The 26,623-nt window shown below is 35.8% G+C and overlaps 2 long non-coding RNA genes across 4 annotated transcripts; one reads left to right on the top strand and one right to left on the bottom strand.

Annotated features, from left to right (window-relative positions):
• Positions 1-8,378, top strand: LOC308194086. 2 transcript variants are annotated; one of them, XR_013950247.1, is made up of 4 exons: positions 1-25; positions 3,748-3,822; positions 4,621-4,729; positions 6,745-8,378. It is a non-coding gene; the product is annotated as an uncharacterized lncRNA (long non-coding RNA). The 2 variants fall into 2 exon arrangements; XR_013950248.1 differs by lacking the exon at positions 1-25 and adding an exon at positions 1,316-1,517.
• On the bottom strand, positions 2,549-26,400 carry LOC308194088. Of its 2 annotated transcripts, none has more exons than XR_013950250.1 (3): positions 25,257-26,400; positions 11,807-11,866; positions 2,549-3,923 (listed from the first exon to the last, which is right to left on the bottom strand). It is a non-coding gene; the product is annotated as an uncharacterized lncRNA (long non-coding RNA). The 2 variants fall into 2 exon arrangements; XR_013950251.1 differs by lacking the exon at positions 2,549-3,923 and adding an exon at positions 8,528-8,610.
• Positions 26,401-26,623: the final 223 nt, after the last annotated feature.

Genomic DNA, 26,623 nt, shown 5'->3' with positions numbered 1-26,623 from the left:
ATCAAGATTCGTGACCAGTTCTAAGGTAAAGGTAGTATTGATTTTTATATTTCAAACCCTGTCAGCTTAAGACCCAGCTACTTGGGAGTTGGATCTTTGGCATGATTTCTTATTCTCATCGGAAGGATGACTAGGGACTGGAATGGTCCAAAATTAGGCCTAAAAAAATTACGTAACTTAAATCTGTTGGAACAGTGTCTGAATTTCTATTTTTTTCTTCTGTTTTCCTGAGGGCATTTGCCATGAAGTCTGATTTATATATTTTTTTAATTTTTTTTTCTTCCCCATTGCATATTCTTGTATGAGTTATAGCTGGCAACTTTTCCTCCTGTGCTAGATGTAGGATTGTGACTGCTTGAGAGGTTTATAAATCCTACATCCTCTCTTCAGGTGCCATTATGGTGCCATGTGTAGCTACAAGAAAAAGGCTACTGGACTGTTGGGTGTATTAACATTGTCTGTTCTCTGATGATAAACACTGCATACTGTTTCTTATTTGGGGAATGCAAAAGTTTAATAACTATGATGGATGCTGTTATAGCCATTCCATCCCAGAAAGATACTTTTTTTTTTGCTTGTTTTTTCCCCAAGTTCTCTTTTTTTTTTTTCTTTTTTTTTTTTTTCTGTTGATCTCTGTCCATGCTAGAATCCTCAAATATGTTTGAGGATAAACTCTGTTAAGGAAAGTGTACTATAGTGGTTGCAATAAGGGTGATAGAAGACTTTAAATTTCTACATCATGTCATAACTAACTCCCTGACTTAGCACCGTGGTGCTTCTGAGACAAAGAACTTGTATACAGAATACCAGTTTTCTTTCCCAGAGTTGTTGAGAAAGCCAGTGTTAAAAAATTGAGCATAATTTTTCTGACATTGGCCTCAATACACTAACTACTGTTAAAGTGGTGCTGGGAGGATTGTGCTGTGGAGTCCTGGAGCATCCAGTCATTGTCAGAGAGACAAAATGATCTGGCTCTTATTTTCACAATAGGTTTAACATGGCATGCCTCCTTGGCATTGCCAAAAAGGTCCTATTGAAAAGTTTGGATTTTTTAAGATTTCTAGGAGATGTATTGGCTTATTTGGAACTTTTAATTATCATAGGAGGTCCTTTACTTAATTAGTTGAAGATGGTTGCCAGTAAGCGAGTGTTTAATTTATGCTTGTTTTTAATCGTTGGATGCCACCACAGTTGGGGCTGCGTAAAAATACATAGTACATAAAATATGAATTAAAACAAGTGAATAATTATTAACTACATCACCCTAAAGGCAGGCAGCATTTTAATATCAGAGTCTAGTAATGGTGCATGAATTAAGAAGGATTAATTTTTCTGAGACAGTTCAGAAGTATTTAGCCTTTATTATGCCCTTATTTAAAATGCCTCATATAATACATCTCAGTATTTTACATAATTTAAGGTTTTATAAAACATGTTGTTCTTTCTCTATTAGGTTCTTCAACATGCTGAAACTCTCCTAAGATCCTAGATCTGCAAATCATAGTCTTTCCAAACAGGTCATTTGTTCTTTGGCTTTGTGTTGGTAATCTGTAGTATCAGTGTCTGTTATGGATCAGCATCCTCAGTTAGGGAAGTGCTTTGTCTATGGAAACATAAATATACTTAGATATTTAGGTAGGTGTTTAGTTACATTCCACAACTGCCAGAACACCACACCTACCAGGTTAGGGTGTCATGGAAAATGCTTATATTCTCTTCTGTACAGTACTATTTCATTTAATTGGGCAGCAAAGGTGCAGCAGAAAGTGGCGTCTGCTCCACCTGCAGCCAAATCAGAAAGACAAGTCTGTGTTGTTCTGTGTTCTTAGGAAACAGAAAGTATGCATGAACTATATGCACTTTTTAGGACACATAGTGAAACTGGTTCAGCAGTGAGGCTGCTGACTGACATCAGCAAAGTATTTCACAATATGTGTAATTTTGAATGAATTTCTAGTGAGTGTTCAATTGGAGTTAACTATGTAGCTAAAAAATAAGGGGACATTTCTAGATTTGGCTCAGATTTTTTTTTTTTTTCAGGAAGCTGGTATTACCAAAAAGTGAGGCCCTTATTTCTCTGAGTGTATTGTAGCAGATAGTGTAAATGATGTGATAATGTGCCTGAGTAGGTACCAGGATTTTCTTATTTAAGAAACTGAGGAATGGAAGAAGATGTAGGGAAAAGGTAGAAGATTCCTAGGAAGAAAAATGAAATATAACTCTTACCAACTGTAGAAGTTCCACAAGAGAGTAGAAATTGTATTACCATATTAATGCCATTATTAAGTCTTTGATAAATGCTTTACATATGAGTATTAACACAAGATACCCAGAATTCATGCTATTACCAGAGCACAGAAACACCATCTCAGCCTCCTGACTGCATCTGTCGGTGTATCCTTTGATCCTGCTTTGTAACATATCTCCTGTTTCAGTTCTGGATTTCTGGGCCTATCCTCTACAGAGTCTTCCAACTCTAACAGATTATTTCAAAATATGTGGTAGCTTTGTGATGTGAACAAACATCTACTGGGATCAGGTTCTTTAAAGTATGTATGAATAGTAAATTAGTTAGATGGAGCTCTTGTATGCCTGAAAAGTGTTTCAGTTCCCTCAGCATGTGAGCTTTATCTACATTAGAAAGCAAATCACAATCAAAGAGCCTTAGATAGGCTTTATATTTTGACCTTGGGCAAGTCGCTAAGGCCCTCCGTGGCTTGGTTTGAAGCTTATATTCATGCATGTGGAAAATGCTAATGTTTTGTGCACCAAGATGTACATTCGTCAGTTGGTTTCTCTGTTTCAAAACATGTGAATCCCTGTCTGGACATTTTATCCCTATCTGCTGCTTCAGTAGCAGAAGTTCTTTTTCAGTTTACAGCACAAAGGTCCTGAATTTTGCCTCTCTACTTAAGGAGAACTCTCATCGGGTTTTAATCTTGGCTATAACAGCTTCTGTGACCCTGGAGTTCACAGTCTGCCTCTGTTTTTTGGCTATGAATGCTTCTTTTTCTCCTATGGGAAAAGCAGTATACTTTTTTTTTTTTTTTTTTTTTTCCTGGAAAAGAATTGTATGACCTAAGAGGCTTTGTTTTATATGAACTTTCTCACTCTTAAATCTATAGCTGAGGATTTTGTGCATAGTTTTGCAATACGTGGGGTATTATAAGGTGATAAAACTACTGAACCCATCTGATGGTCCCCCAGGACCTTCTACTCCAAGGCTCTGTAGGATTTCTTGACTTTAGGAAGTGGTTATGCTGCTCTTTTCTGTGTCTTTCTGTCTGTCTTTCTGTCTGTCCCCTCATCCCCCAGTGTTTCTAATAGCAATTATTCTTTTTCGAAATGGGACTTCTAGAATACGAAAATTCCTTCTCTGCTGCAGGGATAAAGGCACATTGGTCTGCAAGCTTTGCTTAGGTGGCTTCACCAATCCCAGAGGCAAGCCAGCCTTCTGCTGGACTGCAACTCAAACATTTGAAAGAGCCAAACCCAAAGATAAGTACCCAAAAGGAACATAGGAATCCACTTTTCTTAACATCTCTGTCAGGAAGCAGAAGAAGCATGTGGCTCCTCGTCTTCACAGGGTACAGAGGACAAATAGTTTGGGCATAATGAAAGGATGGGACTGACAAAGCTGTTAGGCAACTCCTAAAGGTGGCAGTATGGGTGATGCAAGACTTTCCTTTTCTTTAAAAAGAAAATTTTAAAATTGATTTCTTTAAAATCCCTTTCTGATTTTTCTAGAGAACATTAGTAGAAATACACATGTTCCATCCCTTCCAAGAGGGCTACTGGTTAGGAACTCCAAGATTTACAGAGGTGAGTAGTTCTGTCTCTGAAGATGGTGTTTCCTGCATTTAAATAGGAATGGTGACTGCTATTTGCATCAGGTTTCTTTTGGCTGAAGTTCTCATCTGTTCCTAAAAAATAAAACAAACAGACAAAAGGGGGTTATTGTAATTTATTAAGTTACTTATAGGGTTAATCAAGAACATTTGTTGAAATGATGTGTCCTGTTCCATCTCTGCCTACACAGACTTCCTGGAATTTCTGGTTTAGCATCTTGACCTTTTCCCCTGTCTTTTAAGCCTTTCAAATATTCGTCTTCAGTTGAGTACAGTTTTTAAAATTTCTGCTATACTTGTCTCAGCTGTGTCAGTGCACAAAGGAAATAATCCTTGATCTTTCTGGAGAGCCTATCCCAGCTAAGAAGATAAGTTTTGTCTGGGATCAAGTGTTCAGTCTGCAACTGTCCAAATGAGCTGATTGGTGACATCGTGCCTTCTCTGAGGCTTGTTTCATATAGTCATTGCTTTCCTTATTAGCCTCTTATAATTCCTCTGCCTCTCAGCTCTGCTTAATTTTATGTTGGCTTTTCAGTCATTTCTTCTAGCTTTTCTTCTGACTCCAGGAACATCATCTAATTTGAGCAAAAGTACTGTTTTGTATTTGCTCAATGCATTTGGAACACAATTTTTATTGACTGGAAAAAAATAATGGACAGAGAATAAATTATAAGACATGGTGCTCTCTTTCATCGGTACCTCAAAACACTTGATGAACAGTTGTTTGTTTGCTTGAAACCAGAGATGATTTGTATTTCTTTTTTCTCACTAGGCAATGTGTACTGATGTGTTTTAAACAGCAGAAAAATAAGTATAGTCCTGTGAAATAATACCGTTGTGCATAAAGGAGAAGTTTGCGTAGTTATTTGTGTTTTGCCGAGGTAAACAGTGGACTTTCTTACACTTTTTTTTTCACTGAATAGAAGATTTATTTTAATTATTCTACCTTAACTTGGATTGTCAGTTTAAATTCACCTGCTGAGTGCTATCAGCTTGTGATGGCATCTGTATTCATGCTTGAAGACGTCCATATTCATTACTGGATTTCCTTAGCTTAACAAAGCTTGGAATTAAATGCAACCCACAAAGCAAGCATTTATCATTCTGAGATGCATTGAAAGCTAGTGCTGCTAAAGGAAAGTATTGTTTCAGGCATTAACAGTCCAGTCTGATTATGGAACTCTGTCTCTTTCTGATGGGAACCACTGCAAGAACTACATCATTACCATCTGTGTCCTCAGCAGAGACTTCATATCTGAACATTTAGCATTTCAAAAATCGTACAGATGTTGATATTGCATTATTCATTTAGTAAGAGACTGCCACAGCTGTGTACTTTCCTGTATGTTCTTTCAAACAATCTGGCAGCAGACTCTAATTTGAGCAGTGCAGGATACAGACCACAGTTTTGATGGGTATTACTCTGGTATACATGAATTTCCCCTATCTGGCAAACTTACGTCTCTGAGGAAGCAAAAAAAAACATTGTCATTGCACGTCAGAAATTCCAGTAGTCCAATGACGATTTAATGGGTTGAAAATGAACATGCCTTGTGTACACCTGGCAGGTCTTGTGGTACTGAAAGTACTTAAGAGAACCCTTTTAAAGCTATACATCAGCTTGTCAATCAATAGATTGATGGAGTGGAAGAAATGGAGTAACAAAGAAAGCCAAAGAACCGGTGAAAGAAAAGGAAGGAGTAAAAAGGGGGGAGGGAGAAAGAAATGGAAGAGAACATGAAATGCACTGCATGTGCAAACCTGAAAAGAAGGAAGCAAATCGGGGCACCAAAAAAATTAGAACTCAAGCTGAGCAAATATGTGGCAAGGTATGGAAAAACTTTAAATACAATCTGAGTTAGCTACTTGAAAATATGTCAGATATAGAACTGATTTCTAAAATATTTCCAGAGAGTAACTGGTTAATAATACCCTGTTTCTGCTGTGATTGCACACCAGGAAGTAAAGGGGATTGGAATTCAAATTGCCAATGTCCATTAAGTAAGATTCTTTCCAAGGAATCTGCACAAAAGAGAACAAAGCTCTGTTTATTTCTACTTATAGAAACTGATATTGCAAGTTATTCAATTGCTTGAAAGCAATTTGTTTTCATAGCTTTTGACTGGGCAGTCAAATCCTGAGAAACTTCACAAACTTCACTAAAAATACTTTAAATCCACAACAGTGAATCTGAAAGTGAAAGGTGACGTCATCTCATTGATGTCTTCTGGAAATTGGGTTGGTGCTTTATGAATTTTAGGGAGTTGGCTCTCCTTTCTCTTCACTAGTTAAATGTTAATCTTAAAAAAATAATAAATTCACACATGAACATTGGGTGATTCTTTTGCATAATTTGTGCAAAGAAAGATCAAAGTAAGAACTTCCCCATCTCATCATTCTGGTTCTCACCGAGTGATAGCAATTATAATCAACATTCAAAACACAATGAAAGGATAAGTCAGGGTGGTCATCTCTGTTGCTGACATCTACACTAACTGTCTCAACTTGGAAAATATTTATCCCATCTAACATGGCAAAGTAGCAGCTTTTGTTTGACAAACACAGGATAGACAGATTGTAGGAATGTTAATTCTGCAGGCAAGGGATTTGCAAGGAAATGCCCACAGCTTTTTATCTGTGTTACTGCCTCAAGTTGTTCTTCATTTTATCTTTCCTACCACAAGTAACCAACGAGGCAGAGGAGAGCCATCTTAGTACAAAGCAGTAACTGTTTAGTCTTCAAGGCATATTGTCCTAGCTCCCCCAGAAGGATTGGAGGCCTTTTTTCCCCCCACATAGTGGTATTTCCCTTATTCCTCTTTATTTTTTAAAATATATGTATATAATACATGTATAATATATATATATAATATATATAAATTTGTCTTGTTCTTAGGGGAACTGCTGGTTGCCTGGACATGTTCTACAGTCTGATAGGTTGTTTATTCCTGGACCAGAAAGAAGGAATTTCTCAATGGACAAGACACATTCATGTTCACTTGTTCTTTTCAGCTCTACCACAGCAGCGGGTTGCATAGGCAGTTCAAGAGGAAAGGTTGAGACTGTGTGCTTTTAAATTTCATTCACTCCAGGGGAATGCCACTGGTTTTCTCAACCAGTATCTGACAAGATGAAGACCCCTGAGCTATTAATGTCACTGAATCCTTGTTCTGAGACTCTAGAAAAAGCTCAGCATCATCATCCTACACTTTTGTGCAAATTTTATAGTTTTTCTCCCTCCATGGTCTCTATGTGGACTGGACGCTTTAAATAGTTGTGATGGTTACAGAGGAGGACTTCACTCTTTCACATCTCTTTACTGCTCCTTTGGGATTAGTTCAATAAAGCTTCCACCTGTCAGATGCAATCTATTTCACTTGGCAGTGTCTTGCTTGTCTAGAGCAATTTAACATCTTTTTGGACAGGTGTAAGAAAACTCCTTTACAGCACCCTGGAACAGCCAAGCCAGGAGAGTTCAGTTCACATGAAGAGGAAGAATAGTTGGTCAATAGTAGCATGGAATGTTTTTATAAATCAACAGTGCTTTCAACTTTAACTCCCTGTCTGATTTGGATTAACCAGGTGGAATACAAAAGGGTGACAAAAATTATTAGTGGCATTCTGTATTACTGAATACAGACAACAATACTTAGTTATGTTTAGAGGACTGGGATTGTTGTAGTGATGGAAAATTGGTTATTCATTTCTGATGCAAGAATACATTCAAATTTTAAATGGAAATTTAAAACAAGTAAGAGGAATCACACCTTAAACAATACATTGAATGTCAAACTCATTGCCAGGAAATATTAAGACCATTCTTGGGAAAGACTGGTCATTTATAACAATAACAGGAAAACTGATAGTAACTTGCGCTATTTTAAGTATGATTCCATATCGATTATAATTGACAGTGACTTGTACTATAAGCATGATTTCAAATCAACTATATAGGGTGTATAATCTTAGTTCTGAGGGCTAGTTGCATAATTTTCCTATGGAACAAGGTATTTCTTCATTAACTATTTAGTTTTTGATAACATCCATTAAGGCAATGGTTGCTGCTTGAAACAGATATTGGACAATGCTGAATAGGAGACAAAGTAGGAGTAGTATAATATGGAACATGCACTTGCTTTCTTATTTATAACCTGTCAAATGAATTCTTTACAAAGGAAAAATGGTCTAATTTAAAGTAGTTCCTTCCTTTTTCTATAGTAGAAAAATAATAAGACATTTAAGCTTAAAGTTTATAACTAAAGGTCTTACTTTGTAAAGAACTTGTTGCTATTGTTCCTGAAAACAAAATTGTATTTTTTCCATAATTTAAAATCTAATCTATGAAGAATTACAATTGCAAACATAAATATTGAGTTTTGTTTGTCATTCAGAGAGCATGCTCATTTACCACCACCAATGTTATTGAGCTACAAACTTTTTAATATACCCTACAGAACATGATCTGTAAACAAATGTGAAAATAAAAATATGAAATTAGATTATGTTTAACATCTTTCCATCATGCTCTTCTAAAACTAATTTTTACTTCCTTCTTCTGTTGTTTTTTTTTTAACTTTTTTTCTACCCTGATTTTTAATGTTTTCCCCTTGTCCTTAGCCATCCGTGATTCTTTGATGAAGTCTAATTTTACCAGCATTTTGTGCAGTAACTTTTGCTGAGTTTTATTAACCAGAAGTGTACTTTGATCTTTTCTTTACATGTCCATACTTCTCAACATCAAACAGCAAAAATCCTGGAAACCCTAGCAGTAAAAGAAAAAAAGAAAAAAAAATGTTTTAAGTGGCCATTGAAATTCAGGGGGCAAATTCAGTTTTTACTTGTGACATTATGAGAAATCAAAAGTTTCAGAGCCTAAAGACAGCAGAGGTAGAGGCTAGGATATAATATCTTTGATACCCTTTGTGCTTATAGGACATGGGGAAAATGATCTGATGCTACTTAAGCAAGAAGACCTCAGACAACAGCAAAGTAAAACTGCCAGACAGGGGACTGTGCAAAATTGATGAGTATATCCACCCATTCTTATAAAAACCCCACAAGCACTTATTTCTCAATAAGCAAATTGCAAAGGACATAGTTCCACAAAGGGATCTGTGTAGAGATCTAGCCACATAAATGTTTGCAAGTTTTGTGTTCAAGTTGTCTTCCTTTCTGTCTGTTTCATCCATTTTCAAACTGTCACTGCTTTTTCAAAAAACATACTGCTTGTATATGAATCATATTGGCCAGAAACTTGAGGGCAACTGTGGGGATAAAGAACCTTGAGTTTTCTGGGAATATCATTAGTTTAATATATAATATGATGAAATGGCCCCTATCTAGTTTTTCTTAAAAACTGGAGTCCTTCCTAATTGTTTTAGAAAGATTATATTAAAAACTGATATTCTTTCAGACCATCAGATTTTCTGAGGCTATTATTTCTTGAAGTTACTTTACTCTTGCAACAGGACTTAGCACTATGGGTAAGATTCTCAGCTGGTTTAAATTGCTGTAGCTTCACTAAAAGTAACAAAACTGTGCCAATTAAAAAGATGCTATGAATGTGGTTAGGGCTCTTACAGCTACACTAAGGCACATGCTCTCGTTATTATTTATATTGTAGTCTCTCCTAGGAGCTGTGCTTATTACCAGGCCCCACTGTGCTAGAGCAATGTACAAAGAACAGACAACAACTCCAGCGTAATGAGAAGTGGCACTTTCTTTTGTACCTTGGTGACTAGGTAGCATGAGTGCTGTGCTAGATTTTCTGCGAATGGCTGTTTGCTTCTCTAAAATAATTAATCTCATTCCTGTTTCTGCCTCACTGAGGTGTGCTCTGTGTAGAAGTTCTCACGCTCTGTGTGAATTCTGTAGGAAAACACTTCAAAAGCAGTTTAGAGGGAAGAGAAAGAGCTCTTCATTTCCACAGCTTGTTTAGAAAATGCTTAGTCGTGTTTAATAAATTCTTCCTTGCTTTGAGATTTTATAAGTAGAAGTTGCCTAATTCCTTTAGTAATACCATGCAGTATCTGGCTATGTATAATTTTCTTGGAAATAGCTGTGGACTACAAATTCTCCAGCAAAGTTTGCCCCTTCTGTATGTAGTTACCCAAGCCACTTCTCCATAGAGAAATCTCCATGCAGTAAGAAAAGTGGGGAGATATGCTCTTGAAAGTAACAGCTTTGTTTTTGTGTATAGTTCTTTGGGTCTGCATCTACCCCAATGCTTTCTTTCATTCTATTGCTAACACTGGAAGGATATTCTCTTTCAGTTTTTATTTTTCAGAAAATATATGCTGCTTTTCTTCATAAATGACCAAAATGTTCCAGACCTCATATTTCTTTTCCATTATGTGTAAAAATAAGTCCATAAATACTAGATGAAATTTCTTGTGCTCTTGGTTGTTTCATTTATAAAAAGTGCATACAATTTGACCACCTTGCAAGGAACTATCTGACATGTTTTCAGAATTATAAAGTAAGGAAAATTGTCAGGAGTTGACAAAAACTGCATAGCTCATGGCACTGATCCCCATGTGAGACAACACTTGGTTGTTCCTACAGTCTGTAGCAACACTTGAAAATCTTTCAGGCGCTACATATGCAGCATCTCTTCACTTTTCTGCATGCATTAGAGAGTCTTTTGCTTGTGGAAAACATTCCTAGTTGGAACTGTCAGAGATATTTTTTTAAGACTTTTTTTTTTTTTTTTAAATTGGCATATCTTGTTAGCTGCAATAGAAACATTAAGCCTTTTTTTCTTAACTATAAGCAACTTGCAGCAGAGAGAGGTACCTTGTGCTAGTGGACCAGGCCCATCACCTCCTTAGACATGAGAAGCAAGTGAAAATATAGCTAATCATGTCATTGTCCCCTTGTGTAAGTGGGTCAAAGGGAAAAAAAAAAGAAAAGCATCCCTTACTTAGTAAAAGAATGTAGTCAGAAAGTCAGAATAGCAGGTGTTAGAATAAGCTATACTGGAATATATGACAAGGCACGTAGAAGAATATACAGCATTTTCTCAAACAATTAATAATGTCTTCCTCAAGTTTAGGCTCTGAAAAGCAACTTGTGTGGAACTTTACCTTGGACTACATACAATGTCTCACTGAAGTCACAGTTTTGTATTTGTAATATTTGTGTATTTTCTTGAAGCAGGACTTAAAGACCTTGCCTTCATGAACACTATATTTCCCCAAGATTTTTCTTTTAAAATAAAAAAGAAAAATTACATTAATGAAATATTCAACCCAAAATCTTCTTGCTGCAGTTTCAGATTGTAATAAATGTACTTGGTTTTAATAAAAATAGTAAAGCTTTTGTAGTTCCATAAGATTTCAATTATAAATTAACACTAAATGGAATGTTAAAGTTCGAGTAGATTATGTTGTTTGAACTTAATGGCTCAGACCTGTGGCTGCTGGTAAGGAACACACAAGGCAACTTGGGTGAAGGGTACTCAAGGATGTCTTTCAGCATTTCTTAACAAGCTGCTTCTCCATACAGGACAGGTGACCTAGAAAACTACCTGCTAATAGCTCTTACAGTATTTGCAGCTGACAGATTGGTGGTTGATTTCATGACTGTGTGCTGCCTGTGGTTTAGGCTGATCAGATCTCTTTTCATCTATATTGTGAGAGCAATTTCACAGAAACTTATTGGTAGGAGATACCCATGACCTCAAAAAATCAGTGAGTGTAATTAGTCAACATTCATGCTATTCCATCTACTTCAAGCCAGTAAGTTTTTGTTTGTTTGTTTGTTTTTAATACCATTTTTTTTTTTAATTTCCTTGCACACCAGGTTTTCACAGGTAGTCTGTGTCAGGTTGTCTTTAAGACAATGTAGGGCTGTGAATGATTGGGTCATGTATCTATTTAGAGAAGAAATACAAAAAGAATTAATATTCATCATCAGAATTACATAAAAGGAAATCACTGTTTAACTTCTCTACTTACGTTCATTTATTTCCTCATGTGTCTTATATTAAACACGCCTTTGTTAGTCGCTGGTGTTATCTTTAAATAAATAAATAAATAAGTTTATTAGAACACTAATGCTGTCTTATTCATGAAATATATCTCCTTCTCCCACTCTTTTTTTCCCTCTTTTTCCCATCCTGAGTAATTCTGTGGTTGATTTGTTCAAAATGAAGTTCACAGGAATCAGCAAAGTGCATACACACAGTATTTCACAGGTGAATGTACTGTAGGTAGAATTATTTCTATTCCTCACATGATGTAGTCTTTGTGCAATTTGCTGTCAGCTTGAAGTTATTAGCATTTTAAAAATAGATATTATCTAGCCAAAAAAAAAATCCATTTACCAACAATTTCATGTTGATAACTGTATTTAATTGCTAATGACAACTTACTGTTCCTATTTTTTTTTCTAAATTCAGGGTAGTGTATGGCTCTGTCAAGCCCTCAAACTTAAATGTTCTTTTAACATTTTGCTCAGGTAGCCCTCTGGCAGGGAGGAAAAAAAAAAAGGATATGGTCAGAGGGCTGCAAATGTGTGTAGTTCTTATTTGTGCATTTTCTCTAGATTACTTCAGTGAAGTAGGAGATTTTGATTCTAATTCTTGCAAGAACAACTTATAACATTAAACTGTCTGAAAACTTTGGATTTTGGAAATTCATCATGGAAAGAGTGTCACCTGTCTTGTCCCCCTGAGTTTCGATAATGCTTTTTACAACCACTCACAAGTATGATCTAAGTGGAGACTGAAGCTTGGACTTTTGTCTGGGAGCAACATGAGTGTGTACTCCCTATTAAAGATGTTCTGTAGTACTTAGTAACTCTAATCAGAAGTCAGAACAGATACAACAATTAGAAGCCTCGGATTAGATTCACCTCTAGGGAAATTTTGAATAGTTCTGGTAAGGTAATGGTACATGCCTCTCATCTCTGCTTAGCCCAGTCTTGTTGCCTCTTTGTACATACATATTCTTGACCCTAGAGGACACTCCCTCATAGATCTAAACTGAGAGAAAGCTGCATCAGAAAAGGTTGTCCCATGCTTCCATGCTAATTAAGGTCTTTGCATACAAAGTTTTGCTGTTTAAGAAGGGAGTGATGTCCATAGTTTACTTCAACGTGAAATCAAAATGAAGGATTTAACCTTCTCAAGGATGCTTAATAGTCTTCTGATATGCCAACATAAATCTATTCATCAGATATTTTCTATTTTGACTCATTTTGTTACCATGAGAAACATAGCGATAAAGGTTTAAAGTATTTTTTGTAACTTTCTTTATTATCAGTATCAGTTACTTTATTAAAATGAAAATACATGTGTTTCCTGTAGTTTCTGTGACAGGAAAGCCTTTCATTGACACTGCATGGTTGACTAGAAGGGAAAATTGGATGCAGAATTTATTCTGAGGACAGTTAATAAAATGGGGTTCTGTTGCATTTAGAAATGGAGGATTCTCTGAGGAAGTAACTCTATAGAGCAGGTACAATGTTGATTTTTTTTTTCTTGTGAAGAAAAAACAAAACAAAAACAAACAAAAAAAAAACCACCACATTTTGTGGAGGAATTTTGCCATCCAGAAATATCAACGTGCCTTTATGCCTACATTTGAGGTTCACTCCAGCATATTAGACCATGTCTCCAATATTCTGTGCTTACAATGATGTGGATATATACTTTTCACTGGAAATTTTACTGATGCTTCAGTGGGGGCTAGATCCTTGTGTTCTGTGTAAGACTTTCCTAGCCTTGGTGCTGTATCAATTTGCACAAGTATAACACTTGGGAAATGCAAGTGATATTTCCATGAAGCTGAAATTCTTTTTCCTATTAATATTACAGTTGAATCCTAAACACTGAAGCAGTATTATGAAACAATGAACTATCTATTACTATTTTGTTTCAGAAAGTAATTTATATGGTGTTATACTTCAGTATATTATGTTCAGGATGTAAATATTTACAGTTTATTTCTAGTATATTTTAGTCACATTTTTCTCAGTGACGTGTGAAGCTCTAACATTTCAGGGATCTGCATGTGTAGTGCAAGGTAAATACACTTTGAATATTCAACGTGGTCATTTCCAATCTCCAAGAAGTCTTTAACCTTGTCACGGATGAATACTTTACATAAGGCATAGCTTCTCCAACACAAAACCTTTCTAACCTTTATGAAGGCTCCCTGGGGACTTGTGTTGGGTGTTTGCTTGGCTTGCTTTGACTCCACTCAGGATTTTTACAGCCCCTGTCTCTGCGCATAACTGTTAATTGGGTCAGGAACGGAGCAGCAACTGCTTTTCAGGTTTTTAGTACATAAGTGTTAACATGAGGATGCTTCAGCATATAAATCTTTGTGCAGTGAAGTCTTACAGTCCTGGATTAGTGATAAAGACTTTGGGAAGTAACTCTGTAGGCAGTGAAGCCTGACCAGTGCCTGAAGATTTATGGGCTGATGGGAGATGTTAGACCTTTGAACAACCAAGTATTTCCATTAATCAGACCATGGCTAATCAAGGTATGATTACCCTGAAACATGCAAATTGTACAGCCAATAGATCAAATTTGATACAGAGTCCCAAATAGAGGGATGGCATCATGTGCATAGATTCAAACACCTACCCAAATCCCAAAGTCAATAGCAAATTTTAGGGAGTCCGGTCTCATACTCTATCTTCTCAGTCACAATCAACAATCTCACTCAGCATTGTATCAGCTAGCTATTGGTTTTTTCTTTTAATCTGCTTAGCTGATGAAGTTTGGGCTGTGTCACATAAGTAGGACAAATAACAAACTTTAGCCTGCTGGAACTTGGATGTACCTTGTCTGTGGATGAATGAAGAGAGAGGTTTTTATAATGCTGGAATTACATCAAAATAAAACCAGTATTTTATTTACTAATAGAATAAGTAGTGCTACAGGCATCACTGAATGTTTCATAAGGAAAGTGAAGGTTATGTGAATTTTAATGTTCTGCATAGAATGAAGGTCATAAACTGCTAAATGTTTTTTTAGTTAGTTATCTCATTGTTTTATGCAGATTCTAATGAAAATTTGAATACCCTTACAGGCAAATGCTCTATATGCTGTCAGCTCCCAGATATTTTCTCTTTAATTTTTATTTTCTTTTGATTGGTGGGGGAATTGGAGAATTGTTTCTCTTCAGTAACATTGTCTTCCAAATCTAATCCTGGGATACAAAATGGCTGTTTTTACTCATTCTAATATTTTCAGTATACTAAACAGTTACTGATGCTTTCTAGAAACACTCTCTGCGTCTCAGAGATATTTAGGATCATAAAATAAATGTCTCTGAAAAGGAGCAGTCTTATAATTTGCAACTTTCCCAGTTCTGTTTCAAGGTTATTCTGAAATCTCTCTGAAGGCCTGCTTCTATGCCACCCAGCTCAATAAAAACTTTCTCAATAAGACCAGTGAGTGTAGGATCAGACTATTAAATGCACGTCTACACTACCAAATTCAAATACCTATGGTATCCCATTATTAAAACTTACTGATGAGCCTCAAATATGTTTTTCTTGCTTCCTCTCCTACCCCCTGCAATCTGCATGTTTTTAAACCAGAGAATCTCAGGTATAATGTCATATGTACACCTTTCTATTACTACATTGTATACCATACTTAAAAAAAAAAAAAAAAAAAGGAATTCTGTTGTTGCCCTACTTACAATATTCTATTGCTAATGAAAATAGGCAGTTATAAATATTGTGTCCTTTGAATCATTAGTAAGTTTGGTTTTAGTGCTCGTCAGGCAATCTTGTTAAAAGACTAAAGTCAAATTGTCCTTTTTGTGCTAGGCTTGTTTTCCATAAATTGCCAGAAAACAATTTATTCAGTCTGTCTTTTTTCCAGTAATTGATTATGTGGATATTATTTATCGTACTGCTGCAAGCACATCTTTGCATAAATTGGATGTGCTTTATCATTCTCTGCTACATTGTATTTACAAATGCTCTATTTTCTGCTCATCATTGACGACTTTATTCCATGGTAAACTTGTCTTCATTAGAAGGGCTTAAGCATTAGTGTTCATTTATCAGCAAGGGAATTTGGAGAAAAGCCCCACTGTGTTTTCTATCTTTAGCAAATTCTTTTCCCCAGCAAATGTGCTTTCAAATCCTATAGCTGTTTTTCTCAATATGAAAATTCAATAAATAGGAAGAATGATTTTCCTCCTAGCCCCACCACCCTGTAGGTATTCTTTTAACTGGTATACAAGTGATTTCAGTTTAACAGTTTAAATAAAAGATCCAATACAGTAAGGGAGTGCACAATGCCTGGCAATTTTTCTCAAGTCTTAATGACTATGTTCATCAGGTCATCCCTGTTAAAGAGAAGTTCTCAGATTAGCAATTTACTCGGTTAAAGGAAGAGTTGACTGGGTATCTACACTGTTTATTGTCTTTTTCCTAGTCATGAATACTGACAACACATGATGTTTCAGAATTTGACTGAGTCCAGGGAATGCATTCATTTTCTGGCATGGAAAAAAACTTTCCCCTTTATAGCCTTTTTCTTCATAGCTAAGAAAGGAGTATTTTGTCCTTGCTTTAGTGAGATGTAATTACAGTAATTCATCTGCAGTCAAAAAATTTCAGGTTTGAAAATCTCATCTGTGTGCTTGCACAGGCATAAAAGTTATGTTAAAACATAAAAGCTGATATTAGCGTGAACAAGGCCTCAACTTCCTGTTGAGTGCTAGGCATTTCCTACTTCCTCTGGAATTAGCAGGATCTGAAAGTGCTCATAAACTCACAAATCCAAACCCTCAAATCTGAAATCATAGTCCTCTACTGCTTCTTTCTGCATGATAATGGTGGACACAGCTGCAATCCTTTTTTTGCTTGAGAGAAAGTGTGTGCAATGCCAGCACAATCCTAGTTCCCAGTACCAAGAAGTCTGAGGGAAAGTAGCAGGAGAATCAATGTGTCATTCACTATGTTGAAACATTTAAATAGTTGAAACTACTATTTTTGGCTGTATGACACCTCCTGTATGGAAGCAGGGAGGAGGAAATGGAGCTCCCTAGCCTGATCATTTAAACTTGATGTGCACACATGCATGTATGAGATAAAGAGGTCTTATTTTAGAAGTATATTATCATCAGATAATAGAATACTACCTTTTATTTTATTTTATTTTTCAGAATAAGAAATATTGTCTGATAAAAATGTCTATTGAACTTCTAAAGGAAATAGGCATTGCTCTGTAGCAACCAGTTATGTGGCTATCTGCTGTCGAAATAACAAGGCTTGAGTGTTTGTGTATTCTCTGACATTTTGTACATTCAAATGAGACACCACAGTTAGCCAATTTGTGAAGCTGCCCTTGGGGGTGATAATTCACCATGTGCATTGCATATGGAACTATCTTAAAATTCTTTTTTAAAGACCACTGGTAATCACCTTGACAGTTGTGCTCATGGATATGTACATTTGGTCACTAATATCGGCATTTATTTGCAGCAGACTTTGGGGAATCCACAATCATTCTGAAATCCTCTTTCTAAGGAGAAAAAACTCCAAAAACTAAACCACCAAACATTTATAGGTCACTTTTAAAATAACACAGATGCAAAATGTATGTAATATATACAGATTTGTATAGGTGTAGATATTTGTAACATATAGGAAATTTCTCCATATATATATATTATACTTATTATGTTTTCCTGCATGTCCTATAGGATGTCTATACATATGCTTCTTTTTATATAAATGGCATTTTTTTTTGGTGGGTGCTCAGTTGCTGCTGTTGCAGGGCTCTGATAAGTTTTTTTCTGAGACATCTCCCCTTCTCCCCCTTGCTGTTTCAATTATTTTTCCATTTCATATAAAAATGTATTTCATCTGATATGAATATGGAACCCATGTAGCTAAATTTTGGTTTCTACAAGGAATGATTGCTTGCTTGAATGTTCACAGGAAGAGAAACTAAAAGGGGCCCAAGCATAGCTGGAATGAATTAAGATTTAAATTTCAGCAGGCATTCATTGAAGGCTTCTTTTTCTTTGAAGGTATTCAATTCTTCTGATAGTAAAGGATTCACCTAGCTCACGATTTGTAAAGCGCTGTCTGGACTTTATTGCTAATTGTAAGTCACCGTGCAGGCTCACCAGCTGTACAACGAAAAATGAAGTCCGCTACCATACATCATCTCTTTGCATCCCCTTCCTCAGGGCTTGCTTTATTTCCAAAACCTCAAATGCCAAACCAGAACAAATCTACTCAAACTGCTCAGTAATAATCACCCAAGCCCCTTCCAGCCTCAGCTGGCTGGCAGAGGACATCATGCACCCTCATTTTATGAGATTTTCTTTTGTACCAACCTTCTCATTTCTTTTACAACATCATCAAAAACACCATTACCTGTACAATAACCCCTTACATGCGAGATTGTCTTTAGACCACAACGCACTGTTCTTTTCCAACATCCATGTATGCCAACTTACCATGTTTTCTTAAATATAACCCACATTCAAGAAAAAAATGAGATCACTAAATAGAATCAATACTTCAGAGTAGGGCCTTTTATAACGTGAAACTCCAATGACTACTGTTGAGGAAGAAAGTGGCAATACATGAAATTGCTGGTAAACAGTGAAACTTGGAGTAACTTTTGCCTTGATTAATTGATATATCACTACTTGCGGTGATTTTGAATGGCAGTTTTTTTTTTGTTGTGTTTTTAAAGATAACTTGTATGTCATCATGTTATTAGTTGTATTTCTCTTACTGCACTAGACGTAAATGAACTTAAGACTGGGATGTTCTATGGATACTATCCAACTGGAGAAAACAAATGCACATAGTTACATATATATTTATACTTATGAAATGTGTGATAAACAGAATACTGAATATGATGTATAAGCCTTTATTTTTCTGTGGGCATATGAATCTGTTGCATATTTATAAATTAAAGCAATAGGTATGTCTAAGCTCAGTGTGGGTGCTTTTGCCATTTCCTGCTTCCCAATGAGAAGCACTATTTGAAAGAGAGAGATCCAGTGTCCAGAAACATGTACTTTTACTGGGTAGAAGAAATAAGACATTAAAACTATATAAAAGGGTTATAAAATATTTTCCAATTAGTGAGCAAAACTCCTAGCAGCACAGCAGCTGGTACCAGCTTCCTCCAAACCATTGTTTCTCCATCCTAAGAGGGGGAAGTTGTGTTTCACTAGGTGGCAGTTACTGTGGTCTATATAGAGACAGATTTCCTAACGTGCAGTGTTGGCTATTTGTTCCTCCGTTCCTATCATCTCTGGTCTTGGATAGTCTTTTGGATTTCTTTCTGAACCCTACAGCAAATTTGAATTTAGAAGGGGTCACAAGAGGTTCACGGACAGAAACCGACCAGGAAACCTTTTTGTCCTGAAGGTTTGCTTTCTGCCTAGGAAGGGGAAACTTGCTGCAGTATTTTTAAAACATTGATGGATCATGTGAGTAGCTTTAGAGCAGAGCTACATGGTCGGTCAGTTAGATGACAGTATACAGCCTGCACAAATAAAATTCTCTTGGAATTTTATCTGCCTCTATAGCAGCTGAGCAAATATCAGAGAAGTTGAACTTGTACACCATAACTGGTAATCTAATTTCTTCCAACAAACCATTTTCATTTAGCTGGAAGGTCAATGCAGAAAAGGCTAACAACAGTGTGCTATGAGTATGCTGTAAATAAAAGGCAACAGCTTACAAGATATGTAAACTGCAATGGAGGATTTTGTGATGATCTATTGTCAGTACAGCATGTAAAACCTGATACCGTTGCACTTATCATCAGCAGTTTAATTGTCTCTGTAAGCAGCAAAAATCCATAGACAAAAAAACCTGTTCTCAAAGAAAACCTCTGAAAATGGAAATCTAAAGAAAGATTGTCAGGTAGAAAATTTAGGCCTGAAAAAAAGATTAAGACAATGAATAAAATTAAACTGAAAAAATGATTAAATCTTGATAACTAGCCAAAAAGGGAGCTACCATATGACTCTTACTGCCATAAACCATTTAACTCATATATTCAGGATGCAGGTCTATTAGAGACATTAACAAAACTCTCGCTGACTAAATCAGGTCTTTCATTCCAGTCTGAAACCGAGATTGTGGTCATTCCCTTTGCCTTCTTTCTCTTTACCTACATGAGTGATTTTCAAATCCTGTTGTGAAATGCTTTCAGCAGTATTTATCAGTAGAGAAAATGGAGACTATGCAACTCACCTGTGCCTCCCAAAGCAGAGGTGGAAGGGGAGAGCTCTGTGGCTGACGCAACTTAATTCAGCCTTTGAGCTTCTTGATTGCACTGTAATGTCAATAAGATGGTTCTGGGACCTGAGGACTGCAAAAGAATAATGGTTGTATGGCTTTGCCATTCCATCTATGCCCCTGTTTGGGGAAAGGAAAAGGTCTGTCTGCCCTGGGATAAGTTTGGAGAAGGAGTGAGAAGATCAATTGGTATGTAACTGCATTGCAGCGTTAATTTTATTTGCAACATTTTTCTATAACCGGCATTGGGTTAGTTTTATACACATGATATTTTTGTCATGATATTACATGTAATATTGTGTATGAAACACAGCATATGCCTGAGATGGTGGCCTAGCAGGATTTGAGTTGCCAGTATGTTCACTGCCACTAAATTAAACCTCTGTTGGAAATCTTGTCAAAACAAAGCAACTAGAATTAACTGTTTTGAAAATGACAGTGTGATCACATAAGAGTACGTGGCCTATTGATTTAAAGAGGAGCACAGTTAGGTGCAGTGATGGCAGATTAAGGACATTTTGATAAAGCAAGAAGAAAAGAAGATAAGGAAAACAAGAAAATGTAGTTAAATATGCTGTAAAACAGATTTCCTTCTGTTGTCCTATTTTACTAATAGCATCTAGTCCACAAGCAAATTTTCACATGCTCCCCTTGGCAAATTTGGTGCCTGTTATGGACTGACACTCAAAGCTGGGTAGGTTTCAAAACTGATCAGGAGGAGTATACATGGTATGGGAGAGCTCAGCCCTGCATTGTCCCGTTCCAGTGTCTCTGGCAGGTTTTGGAACTCAGCAGAGTCAGGTCCAGGAGAAGGGGCTAGAGTTTTCTGTAAATTTCAGAGATCACTGTTGAACAGCAGGGAGTCCTCACATGGGACTGTGTGGCAGGAACTGAATCTCTGGTGAATACCTTGCTGCAGCTACAATTTTAATGAAAATTGAAAGCTTAAGTGCCACTGCCTTCCATATCACTTTTCCTCTAAAATGATTTATTGACCACTTATACATGATACATTCTCCTGTCATGAATAACACACTATATATTTATTTTCATGAATAATGGCTACCATTTTAATTGATAGCTTCAGACAAAGAAGTAGATTTATTTCCATGATGAGTAAAACTGCTCTCTATATACAGCCTGTATAAATTATTTTATTATGTATTTCAGTTTTCCTTTTGCAAGCCAGTATGTTGTATGTTCCTAATCTTAACAGAAATCAATCAAATGAGATCTAATACATCACTAACCAGCAGCTCCTATAAAGTACACTAGGACATTTTTCTATAATGTTTTTAAAATTTGTCTTAAATGGTTTTGCCAGGAGCTTTTACTGAACCAAGAAGCTTTTGACTTGGCTGATATATCTGTCTGTAAGGTGTCTATTTCATTCCCTGTTATCATATTTGTCTTTTACTGACATTCTACCTGTATACATACAACATCTCTATTAATTTACTGAAATAAAGCACCTGAATTACTTCCCCCTTCCCCTCCTTTTTAAGGTAAACATTTTAAATTTGTCTGTGTTTATAGTCAAATGTTGATTCCTGCAATGCATGAGCTTGTATGGGCAGATGTATTTTGCATTCATTCCTGAGTGTGACACCAAACACCTGAAGTCAAGCCTATGAAGGATTCTCAGTGAAGAAGGTGATCACAGTTCAAAACTGAAATCCCCATTACTAGCAAATGATCTCATTCCAATATTAATGTTCAAGCCAATACGTGCTGTGTGCTCACAAATATGCCTCAATTGTATGCTGCTGAACTAAAGATCTGTTAAAGGAATAGAACTGCATGCATTCTTGTGTATAGTATGAAAACCCAAATCTTGCTGAGAAACATTTGGAGATGAAATTAAAATGTTATGGAGCATGCACTATCTGTCTTTGTTAAAATAAGCAAACAAACAGAAATTCCTAAACAAATTGCATTGGAATGCATTGACCCAAATATCTTTGTAATACATTCACCTAATTTTAGAGAACTATTATTTATTCTTTAAAGTTAGGATTGATACAGTTCTCTTTTCCTCTTCAGTAAGGATTTACTGATCCTAGCCTGACTGGAGTTTTGTAAGGCATTACTTCAATCCCTATGTAAACATTCTTATATAAGGGATTTTTCATCTGTTCAGAAATTCCAGAAAGATGCACCAATAATGGAACTTTGGGACTATGGCATTTTGATACTTTTCAATATGCTAAGAGATTGCTAACGGGGACAAGATCAGATATAATGAGTAAAGGACAGAGGAAAGAGTTTGTGAATGCACTGTAAATGAAGGGATCCAAATGTAATTTCCTAAAAATGAATTTCAAAATGGGACATAGGTTTTGCCAAAGATGGGTAGAATACATAGAAGAGGAAAATATGCTTGGGTCTTGAGTAAGACACTTTGCCAGCTACTTCATCAATTAACTAAATTCTGAATGGCAATAACATTTGGAGCCAGGTTCTACTTTACATTCCTATTCATAAAGCACTCTGAGTCTTTTAGTTGAAAGACACTGTTGTGGAATAGGATATTAGCAATGTAATGTATCAAGATGTTTTAATCACAAGTTATTGCTTACAAATCTGGCATTCATGCCAGATGTGCTGTATAATGGATATATGGCAATTTAGCATTTACTGTACATTACTTACAATGTTGTCTTTGCTTTTATATATATTTTCTTTGCTAAAGCTATGCTATTTGAAAGAAAATTCAAATACAAGATGTTATATGAATTTGAATAGCTTTTATCTATGTCTGCCTTAACATGCAATTCCTTTTCTCACTCTAAAATAAATAAGCCATTTCTTTGGGAAAACAGACATGATTGCTAGAAACTGTCATTTGCTATTTTGTTTCTTAAGCTATTTAAATCAAGATACATTTTAATAAAATACTGCAGTCAATTAAATTCAGCTGCTTAGCTAAAGTAAAGACTGATGAAAGTCGATCAAAAGACACCACTCACTGCAGGGAGGTAAGTAAAGCAATAAAGAACTAGACCTAAAGCTACATAGTTCTTTTTGTTAGGTAACAACAAAGTCATTTGCATTATTCATTTCACCCTAGGGAAAAAAAAAAAAAAACGCAACCAAACACCCCCCAAACTAACACATGAATAGATTGAAAGGACTAGGTGGAATCTGTCTGGCAAACAAAGCAAACGTAAAGTAAGCGAAGCAAAGAAAGCAAAATCAAATATAACAATGCTACCTAGGTGAGTAAAAGAAATATAAAAGCATTCTAGAAATATCTAGAGAGAACGGAAAGCGAGCAGTGAATAGTAACAAAGAGATTGTATATGAGAAGACTCCAAGATGGATGAAAAAAATGTTAAAAAGCTACTTTTTATTAATTTTCAATATAAAGGAAAAATATGAAAGTGATGAAAAAAAAAGATGAAAAGATGAAATATTATGTAGGAAGACAGAAAATTCTTAGAAACGATGGGCCGGATTTTAGCTTAACTTGCACACAAGGGCCCTATTTTCTGCCTTCTTTCTCATGTTGAATAATGCTTCTATTGCAAGTAGCCCCCTGGCTACTCAACAAAATGGAAAAAAGGAAGTGCCAGATAGTATCAGGATGACACACGTAGTTACAAAGTATAATGCAAGCACACTTGAGGGCATCCTACAGAATCTCTTGCTAAAACATTCTTCTATGGAAATCTGAGTAACATTAGCTGAAATGAGTATCTGTGCAAATTAAATTATGTTTTTCCTTAGTTCAAGTCCATTGTATTTGAAATAGAAGACACTGCAGTGCATGATGCCTTTTGTATTGCTTAGCACCACGAAAAAATATGGAGAGTATGCTTTAGGATGTTAATGACAGCTAAATGAAGCACAGTCTATGTGTTCATTTAGATCCTACTCAGAATATTCTTATTTTTAACAAAATGAGTAAATACAAATACCAGAATAGTACAAAAGCATATCTTATAAAAATGATGCAGATGCATACATCTTCACTCCCATATATATATATATATATTTCATACTTGTTGAGGCCTTGATTATTAATTGGAGATCATATATTTGATACTTGTTGAGGCCTTGATTATTAATTGGAGATCATCTTGTTGAAACAAAAATGAGGGAAACCATAAATGTATTACTTGGAGTTGTATGTCCTATCTTGGGAAGATAGCTATATCTTACTAAATAAAAGCTTTAGTGAGAACTGTTGTTATTGTCTGATTGATACACATAGTGGAGGATATGAAATTTGCCTAAAATATAAAATGTTTTGACAGCACCTCACTTTGGCATTTTTGGATCAACTGGATTTTTCATTTTAAAATAACATCTATAAATTAAAATAATTCAAATACAAGGAAGTGAAAAGTTTATAAAAGTTCCAAACAAAATGTTTACATTTAATCTGAAAAGAATGTTTGATTGACCTGAAACATTTCTTTTTTAATATCATTTCATAAAACATTTATACATTTTGGATTTAAATTAAGTTTGTAATGGGAAAAGAAAATCCTTGTGGTATTTCAAGAAATAAAAATTGAGTTAGTATAAAACTGCTCTTGTATAAGGCCATTGAGTAGATAAATTAATAAAAAAAATTTGAAGCAGACACTACTCAGCGTTAATGAATATGACTATTCAATAAAAAAAAACAATACAAAAATCAGAAGAAAAGATTTTCCTTTCCTTTTGGGGGATTGGACTAGATGATCTTTCAAGGTCCCTTCCAATCCCTAACATTCAGTGATTCTGTGATTCCTTTAACTTCACATTTGTAGTCTCCTTGCTCCTTCAGTCAGTCAAGGAACTTCATGATATCATGAGATCCCTTCTTGCACAAGAAGCTTAGAAAACATACCTCTACAATTCCTACAACACACACATGGATATAGAGATAGATATACATATAGCATTACTGTAAGTCTGTCAGGGTCCATTACTTTCTGACCAGGTTCTTCCAGGTATTCCACATGTGGAAGGGGAAATGTTTAATATCATATTTACTTATTGGAAGATATTTGATGCTATATAGGATTTTTGATTTTGCAGAGTCACACAAAATGTACTGAAATCATAGTACAAATGTAAGTCACACTTAGCAAAATTTCAGCAATTGCAATATACAGTTCAATCTCAATACCAATGTAATGCCTAGTACCAGTCTCTCACCATCATGACAGTGGACATCCACTTTCTCCAGGAAGGACCATGTGGGTTGAGGCCCCAAAGTTCAAAGCTTTCTTCAAAATTCTTCTGCTGGCTGTTCTTCTGGTTGTACTCTGTGTTGGGCTGAGCCCCACCCGTGCCGGTCTGGCTAATGCAGGGAGACATTCACACCACCAATTTATCCAGTCAACTGTGATATAGCCACTTGATCTCCTTAGTTGACATAGCTGTTTAATCTAAAACAACGGCCACCCTCTGCTCCCCTTTTTGTTGAGATGTAGTGAGCCTCCTTGCATCAGCTGTGGTCAGTTACATGCTGCATTATTCTTCATGGGCACAATGCCTTGTCCATTTCTTCTAAGCCTTGTTACATTGTTGGGGGTTATTGGTCAATCAGAAAGACGGCTGGAAGATCTTTTGACCATTTCTTGGATTCCAAGTCCAGATCTACAGTAACTACCAAAGGTGAAGATATAGGATAGTATCAAGTAGGATTTGCTCAGTCTTGGATTTCTTTTGATTATAGGAGCAGTTGTTTGTTTTGCACTGATACTTTTCATCCTAAGAGGCCTAATGATTTCTAATTCATGTTAGAGTAATTCAGCTACACTCTGCATGGGGTATATGGAAGAATGGTAGCTGTTGAAAAAGCTTCAGCTACAGTCTTGCTTTTATTTTTCATTTATACTGATCTGCATGCATCCAAAAAAAAAATTTGAAACACTTAAAGGAAAGTTTGTTGATAGTGAATGTTAAAACATGTTACTGTGCAATATTATTTTGCCCCAAAATGGTATGCTATTTTGTGCTGTAGATTGAATGTACCTGTAGATATGAATGAGGCATGCAAACATATCTACCACAGCTGAACAGATTCATGTACATATGAAGCATGGCAATTTGAGAAAGCTAACATTTGGGAAGAAATTAATAACAAACTGGTAAATGGATATCATTAAAAGCAGTCTCTGTAACCCACTTGGTTAAAAGAGGAGATTGACAAATAGGTTTTGTCTATGTATTTCAAAAAAGAGGTCACACTGTGAATAACACTCACAGATGATTTATATTGACAGATAACAAAACTGACTCAATGCCTGTGATTTTAAATAAGAGGATGCACTTTTGTCCCTAAGGCTTAGGACTGATCCTGACCTGATTTCCTGTATCAATAAAAACTTCACATAACAGAATAAAAACTTCAGATAACAGATTTTAAAATGTGAAATTGATAAAAGTGAAGCCTAACTAGAATGTTTGCTGATTTTTTGATGTGTTAATGCATAAAAAAAAGGTGCAACTAGGTTAAAAGACTTACATGCTTTTTAAAAAAAAGGGAGGTGGGGAGAAAACCTAGTCAGATGTATGCA

The sequence above is a fragment of the Anser brachyrhynchus genome (assembly GCF_964034855.1).
Source record: "Anser brachyrhynchus genome assembly, chromosome: 4".
NCBI classification, from domain to species: Eukaryota; Metazoa; Chordata; class Aves; order Anseriformes; family Anatidae; genus Anser; species Anser brachyrhynchus.
This window is presented reverse-complemented; position numbering and strand designations above follow the sequence as displayed.